Here is a 7,562-nt window from a genome sequence, read left to right as displayed (position 1 = left end):
TTTCTTGAGTCAGGGTCTTACTCTGTGGCCCAGGCTGGAGTGACAGCGGCACAGTCACAGCTCACTGGAGCCTTGACTCTCCAGACTTAAGTGATCCTCCCACCTCGGCCTCTTAAGTAGTTGGGACTACAGGCACATGCCACCATGCCTGGCTAATTTTTATTTTTTCCAGAGATAGTGGTCTCACTATGTTGCCCAGGCTGGTCTCCAACTCCTGGTCTCAAGTGATCCTCCTGCCTTGGCCTCCCAAAGTGTTAGTGAGCCACCTTTTATTATTATTATTAATTATTATTGAGACTGAGTCTCCCTCTATTGCCCAGGTTGGATTCCAGTGGCGCAATCTCAGCTCACTGCAACCTCTGCCTCCCAAGTTCAAGCGATTCTCATGACTCAGTCTCCCGAGTAGCTGGAATTACAGGTGCCCTCCACCATGCCCGGCTAGGTTTTGTATTTTTAGTAGAGACAGCCTTTCACTATTTTGGCCGGGTTGATTGGGAGCTCCTGACCTCAAAGGATCCTCCCACCTCTGCCTCCCAAAGCATTGGGATTACAGGCATGAGCCATCTTTTAAATGTGTCTAGAGGTGACCATTTTACTCTTCTACTGCCACCACCCAGAACCGAGCGTTATCTTCTGGCAGGCTGATTTCAATAGCCTTCTCGTTGACCCCCTGCTGAAACCCCTAGGCCCTTCGGACTGGTCCTCATACCACAGCCACAGGGATCCTTCTGAAATGTCAGTCCATGTCCTTTCTCTGCTCAAAACCCTTCAAATTGCTTCCCAACTCCTTGAGAGTAAAAACAGGAAGGCCCAACTTTGGTCTCTAGGGCCCCACTCCTTCCTTATCTCCTGCCCTCTCTGGGGCCTCAAGTCAGCACATTCTGGCTTCAGGGCCTTGGTCCTTCGGGTCCCTCTGCCGTTCCATACAGAAAGCCCCCAGGCCCTCTCTCTCCAGGAAGCCGCTCCCTGGAGGAGCACTGCAAATAACAACAGCCTGCCTTCTCTCTCCTCCTCACCCAGTGGTGGTTTTCTCCAGGGCACTTAAAACTGTCCAGTATTGGGCCAGGCACAGTGGCTCACGCCCGTAATCCCAGCACTTTGGGAGGTCGAGACAGGTGGATCGCCTGAGGTCAGGAGTTCGAGACCAGCCTGACCAATATAAAGAAACCCCATCTCTACTAAAAATACAAAAATTAGCCGAGCGTAGTGACAGGCGCCTGTAATACCAGCTACTTGGGAGGCGGAGGCAGGAGAATCGCTTCAACTCGGGAGGCGGAGGTTGCAGTGAGCACTCCAGCGTGGGCAACAGAGCGAGACTCCGTCTCAAAAAAACCCACAAAAAAATCTGTCCAGTATTATAGATATTTAGGTTTATTAGTCAATTATTTGTCAACTGTTTGCGCCAGGAGCAGAGACTGTTTCGATCACTGCCCCACCCCCTGGCATACAGGAGGTGCTTAAAAAGTAGCTCAATTACACATTAATAACAAAGAAACAAAAGTACACACATAAGGCATTTGTATGTGCCAGTCTCCACTGTCAGAGCTTTGTAATGCACTGTCCCGTTCACTCCGAGGGGCCCGTGGGAGGAATCACTATATTATTACACATTTTTTTTTAATGTGCGAGGAAATCCAGGCACAGGGACGTGAAACAGCCCACAGATAGCAAATGGTGGAGTAGGATTTAAATCCAGGTTGCTGATTTAAATAGGAATGTTCCCATTAATCTGGAACGTTCCGGCACTTTCTATGCTGTGTCCCCCTAGATGCTAAAATGATCTGATCGCAAGAAAGAATCGGTCTGCACAAAGTGGGCTGCGGGCCTTCCGCAGAAATAAGCTTGAAGAGTTGAGGAAGCGGTCGTTGAAAGTGAGCCTGCGATTCCCGTAGGAAGAGCGCTCAGGCGGAGAAGGGGCTGAGCCCCGCCTCGGAAGCCGCAGCGGAGGAAGAGGAACTGCGGACTCGGCTTCTCCTTTTCTCTGCGGCCCCTCCCGTTGGGGCCTGGCGCCGACTCGCAGCGCACTGAGTCCGCCGGCCGCCCGGGGGCGCCCGAGGCGGAAGGGGGCGTTGCGGCGCCGCCCGACGTCGCGTCCTCGGCGGCTGCGCAGTGCGCACGTCAAAGCCGGGCTCGGGCCGCGAGTGGGGCGCGGGGATCTGGGAGCGGCGCGGCCTGGGAGACACAGAGCCTTCAGGCGCCGGGGCGGTGGCATAGGCGAAGACTAAGGCGGCGTCGGGTCCCGCAGCTGCAGCCGCAGCCCGAGCGAGCGCAGTAGCGCGGCGGCCGCCGCGGGAGCCCCTGGGCCGCCGTCCGCCCGCGCAGCCGCCGCCGCCGCCGCCGCCGCGGGAGCCCGTCGCCTGGAGCAGGAGCGGGCGGAAGACAACGGAGGGGCCGAGCGTCCGAGCCACGCCGCGGGGACCAAACGAGCAGCCCGAGGCGGCGGCGGCCGAGGACGGGGACGGCGACGACGCGGAGGCAGAGAAGGGAACGCCCAGCCCAGCCCCGTGAGTGACCCCCGGCCCGACCCTACTCGTGGCGCGGACGCCCGCCCAGCTTCCGCCTGCCCCGCCGGGCCCTCGCCGGCCCCGGGGCTGCCTCCATTTTCTCGGGTGGCGGCTGCCTCAGCCCGGCTTGGCCCTGGAGCCCGCGGGAGCATCCGGGCCCGGCCTGCCCTCTCCGCCCGCCTCGGCCCGGGTCCCTTCGTTGAGACGCTCCCCTTGCCTTCGTCGGCGCGGGGCGCCCGGGGGCCCCCTCTGTGGTTCTCAGGCCGGGCTGGCGGCGCCGGGCGGCCCGGGCCGGAGCCGGGAGGGCGGGGAAGTGCGGGCCGGGCCAACTGTCACCGGCAGCACCCGGGCTCCAGCGCCTCGCTCCCGCCCCTGGTAAACTTCCTGTTGTCGGGAGGCGGATACCAGCTTTGTGATCCGTTCAGGGAAATGCCTAACTGATTTCTGGTTAGGAATTGTGCGGTCGGAGCGTTCTCGAGTGCAATGGAACCAGCCCGAGCGCGGACTGCGTGCAGGCGCAGTAGTCGGCCGGCGCCGGAGGGATTCAAAGGTGAAGCCAGCCCCTGTCCCCTCCCCCGAGGAGCTTAGACTCTGGTGTGGGAGATAAGACGTGTACACAAATAACTGCGATACCGGGAGGGAGGTGGTAAGTCCTGTGAAAGAAGGACAGAGAACTAGAAGGGCACCCGGCGGAACCGAACCGATCACTTCTGCCTAGCAGAAACCTGGAAGGCTTCCTGGGCGAGGGGTGCCGAGCAGAGTCTTGAAGGCCTGATGGGATTTAGGAGAGGAGGGTTGCCGAAGAGTGTGGAAGGGCAGCAAAAACGAGAAGACAAAGCCTAGAAATCATGGATCATTCCGTTTGTTTGCATGGTGCAGGGGGCGGGGGGTATTGGGCTAAAGAGGTATTTTGGGGCCAGATCCTTGAATGCTGTAGAGGAGCTATTTGAGCAGCATTCTAAGAGAAACCTAGAGCTCATTTCTCAGTGACTCATAAGCCCGGAAATGTAGGCTAGGGGATATTAAAGGCGCTCTTGTGAAAGAAGAAAGAAGGAAGCCCAGTCAGGAGTTGACATTCTGTGCCTTGAATATAATGCAGTTGAGATCGATTTTGACAGCTTCCCAGATATTCCCATGCCCAGGCTAAGCAAAGTACTTTTGCAGAAAGCCTCATTAGATGTCAGGCACTTAAGAGGTAATGGAAAGGTGTATATAAAATAAGCTCATCTTCATACAGAAGGTTTTTTTGTGCGTTCGCTGACGCTAAAATGCATAAAAACTTCTTGCACTTTGTGTTAAGTGTCTACACTTCGGAATTACCAAACTAAAACCACATTCTTTGAGGTGGCATTTGTGTAAAATAATATAAATTGATGATTTTTTTAAAAATCAAATGGTCGTTAATATTCTGATACAGAAAGCCAGACGTAGACCTTTTTGTAGAAAGGGTAAATCTTTATTTGTTTTTACTTTGTATTAATTATGAAATCTTTATAGTAGAGCCAGAAGTGAAAGTGTTTAGCCCTATTTTGTGGTTTCTTCAAATTGCTAGCAAGTAATTAGCAGTTGTATTTGAAATCTAGACTCTGTGATCTGTGAAAGCAGCTTAGGGCCTATGTTTTGTAAGCATGCACTTGTTGTTTGCCTGTATGACAAGTGAATGCCACCTTTTTGCAGTTTAAAAATTTTCTGCTTTTCGAAATAATGCCTGATCTTTGTCAAAGCTTGCAAAATGCAGGGAGTACTAGAAAATCTTTAAAACATTGTCTGTAATCTTACCACTTAGATTTGGTTACTGTCAACGTTTTTGCACTTTTTCTGTGTATTTTTTTCTCTGCATAACGAAATATATTGTATGCATATAATACACATCTCTTATTAAGCTTTTCTTGTCATTAAATATCTTTATATAAAAATATTTTTACTCAACAATGGAAGTCTTCTGTGTTATGTTTTTCTGACAAAGTTGTATTTTTTTTTTTTTAACCTCAGATGAAGTGCAGTAGTTATGCTTAATTACTACTGTGGACAGAACTTTTTTCTAAAGGCTACTTATTTGATATTTATTTATTTAGAGACTATCTTGCTCTGTTACCCAGGCTGGAGTGCAGTGGCACAATCTCGGCTCACTGCAACCTCGGCCTCCTGGGTTTAGGCAGTTCTGCCTCAGCCTCCTGAGTAGCTGGGATTACAGGCACGTGTCACCACACCCGGGCAATTTTTGTATTTTTAGTAGAGATAGGGTTTCTCCATGTTGGCCATTCTGGTCTCGAACTCCTGACCTTGCGATCTGCCCACCTTGGCCTCCCAAAGTGCTGGGATTACAGACGTGAGCCACCATGCCCGGCCCTTGACGTATGTTTATTACTTTCTCTCTAAGATTTGGTTCCTCTTGCTTGTTGAATAAAGTTTTTATTACTTGGCAGGATGTGTGTTGTCATACTGTCTCCCACAGACGGTGATGCAGCGCCCCTTCCCACCCCCCCTTCACTCCTGAAAAATAGTCTCTATACTAGGCCCATTCGTATAGGTTAACTATTTTTTGAGCATAACATCACAAAGATTCATGCTGGATAGAAGTATAGAATATTTCATGAAATTATTTGTTACTGTAACAAATGGGTGGTATTTACTTTCTTTTTCTTTTTTATTTTTTTAGAGATGGGGTTTCTCCATCTTGGTCAGGCTGATCTCGAACTGCCTTCCTCAGGTGATCCGCCTGCCTCAGCCTCCCAAAGTGTGTTTTGTATTTTGAGACAGGTTCTTGCTCTGTCACTCAGGCTGGAGTGCAGTGGTGTGAACATGGCTCACTGCAACCTCAACCTCCTGGGCTCAAGCCATCCTCCCACCTCGGCCTCCCTGTAGATAGGACCACAGGCTCACACCACTACATCTAGCTCGGCTAATTTTTATGTTTTTTGTAGAGACAGGGTCTTGCCATGTTGCCCAAGCTGATCTTGAACTGCGGGGATTAAGTAATCCTACTGCCTTGGCCTCCCAAAGTGCAGGGATTACAGGTGGGAGCCACCACACCTGCCTGGCTATATGTTTTTTAATTTCAAGGCAGCTTACTTTCCTTCATTAACATTTTAGACTTCAGGTTCTTGCATTGTCAGTTTTTTTCCCATGTATTTTATGTTCTAAGGTGTATTAATAAGATTTCTGTTTCATCACATATAAAGTGAGATGCTGAGTAAGGCTGTGTACATTTCCTAAAAATATAAAAGAATTGCTGAGAAAGTTCAGTGTAAGTATAGGGTTTGGTAACTTGATTTTATTTGACTATTTGTATATTGCAAATGTGTATGCCACACAGGGTCTTTATTACCTTAGAATATTTACTAAAGTTTTCTGTTTTGATCAACTTTTGTAGGATTGTAGATTTCTTTAATTAACTGCTATACTTTCCCAAGAGGCTTTTTCCCAGATTGATGACTAATCACTCACAGGGTAGCCATCTGCCAGGAAAATACACAAATCCAACCTCCTCAACCCCACCCTCCAAAAGTAAAATTCAGTAGTAGGACAGAATTTTATTTCAGGTATTGTCTTTTGGTTATCTTTCTGGCATTGTTTCTATTCCAGCTCTATTTTATTTTTTAATTAAAAATTTTTTTAAATTAGATGGCATCTCGCTCTGTTGCCAGTGCTGGTCTTGAACTCCTGGGCTTATGCCATCCTCCTGTCCCAGCTTTCTAAAGCAACTGAGATTATAGGTGTGAGCCACTACACCAGCCTCCAACTCTATTTTAAAAGCTCAAGGCAAGTGGGGTAGCTCATTCCTATAATCTCAGTGCTTTGAGAGGCCAAGGTGGGAGATTTGCTTGAGACCAAGAGTTGGAGGCCAACCTGAGCAACATTGCAAGACCCCATTATCTACAAAAATAAATTAACTGGGCATGGTGGTGTGTGCTTCTAGACCTAGCTACCCAAGAGGATGAGGAGGGATTGCCTAAGCCTAGGCATTTGCAGCTGCAGTGAGCTATGATCACTGCATTCCAGCCTGAGTGACAGCGATTCTGCGTCTCAAAATGTTTGTATAAAATAAAATAATAAAAATAAAAATTTTCTTCTTTTTCATTGTTCCTTTCAATTGGGCATTTGATTTTATGAGTGTCTTTATGTGCTACAAAAATAGGACTGTGGAAGGTGGATTAATATGGATAACAAAAACTTTGGTAAACTTTTTTTTTTTTTTTTTTTTGCAAACTTCGTTGTGTGATAGAATTGTGGGAAAAACAGATCAAATCTCTGAATCTCTAGGTTAAATTACTTGGGACTTGTTATTTAATTATTGAGGTGTAAAGATCTGGCATTATGAGAGCAAGTAACTAAAATTTCATGGAGATTTAGTCGCCAGTCTTTTTGGCCATTACTGTGAGAAGACTTGTATTAGAGCCACCTTTAATTAAAGAAGGGATTGAGCTGTGTGAGAGTTCTTACATTATGTGCTCTTAATAACTATCTGACCAGATCCTAACCACTACTTTTTAAAAAAATTCTCCTGCAAGGGGGTCTTGCAGTGAAAGAGACTGGGCTTGACACCCCTAATCTCCGCTTCTATCAGTCCAGAATATGGGGACGGAGCAAAGTGAAGCAAATATTTCTGCCATAACCATTTGTAGAGTAGACGAGTCTGTGAATAAAATGATCAGTGTTCTGCTTCTGTTTCTCCGGCCCTCCAAGGATTATGCGAAGAGTTACCGCAGGCCTAGGTGGCAGACCATAGACTGGTGGCAATGAAATCAGGTTAACAGCTTGTTGCCATCTGCATTTTTGGGTGTGTGTGTTGTAGTCCTTAGTTGTGCCATTTCTGTCTCTCTGAGCTTCCCAGTCCCACTGTGCTTTTAACTTTTAAAACAGAAGGGGTGAGGGGACAGCAGAGTTGTGGTTTACAGCAGCTGTGATGTTAAGCCTGCAGAGGAAGGGAGAATGGCATGCAGAGAATTGCAAGCGGGCATTCGGGTGTGAAGTGGCTCCAAAGGAGGGAGGTAAATCCTGCCTTGGCCATTTATGTTGACCATATCCAATGCATACCTATCTGTATGATCTTTAATA

General features: G+C 48.4%; 1 protein-coding gene across 2 annotated transcripts in view; it reads left to right on the top strand.

Moving 5' to 3' along the window:
- The first annotated feature begins 2,373 nt into the window (after positions 1 to 2,373).
- Positions 2,374 to 7,562, top strand: part of CAB39 (calcium binding protein 39) — a 102,491-nt gene continuing 97,302 nt past the window's right edge. Inside the window, exon 1 of one of the 2 annotated variants that reach the window (XM_032277948.1) lies at positions 2,374 to 2,504. The gene's annotated coding sequence lies outside the window, so the exon portion shown is untranslated. Of the gene's footprint in view, positions 2,505 to 2,808; positions 3,055 to 7,562 lie in introns of those variants that run through there. The other variant, XM_032277949.1, reaches the window with a different exon arrangement.

Source organism: Sapajus apella, unplaced genomic scaffold (assembly GCF_009761245.1).
Source record: "Sapajus apella isolate SASKATOON/1434 unplaced genomic scaffold, GSC_monkey_1.0 scaffold10, whole genome shotgun sequence".
Lineage (NCBI taxonomy): Eukaryota > Metazoa > Chordata > Mammalia > Primates > Cebidae > Sapajus > Sapajus apella.
This window is presented reverse-complemented; position numbering and strand designations above follow the sequence as displayed.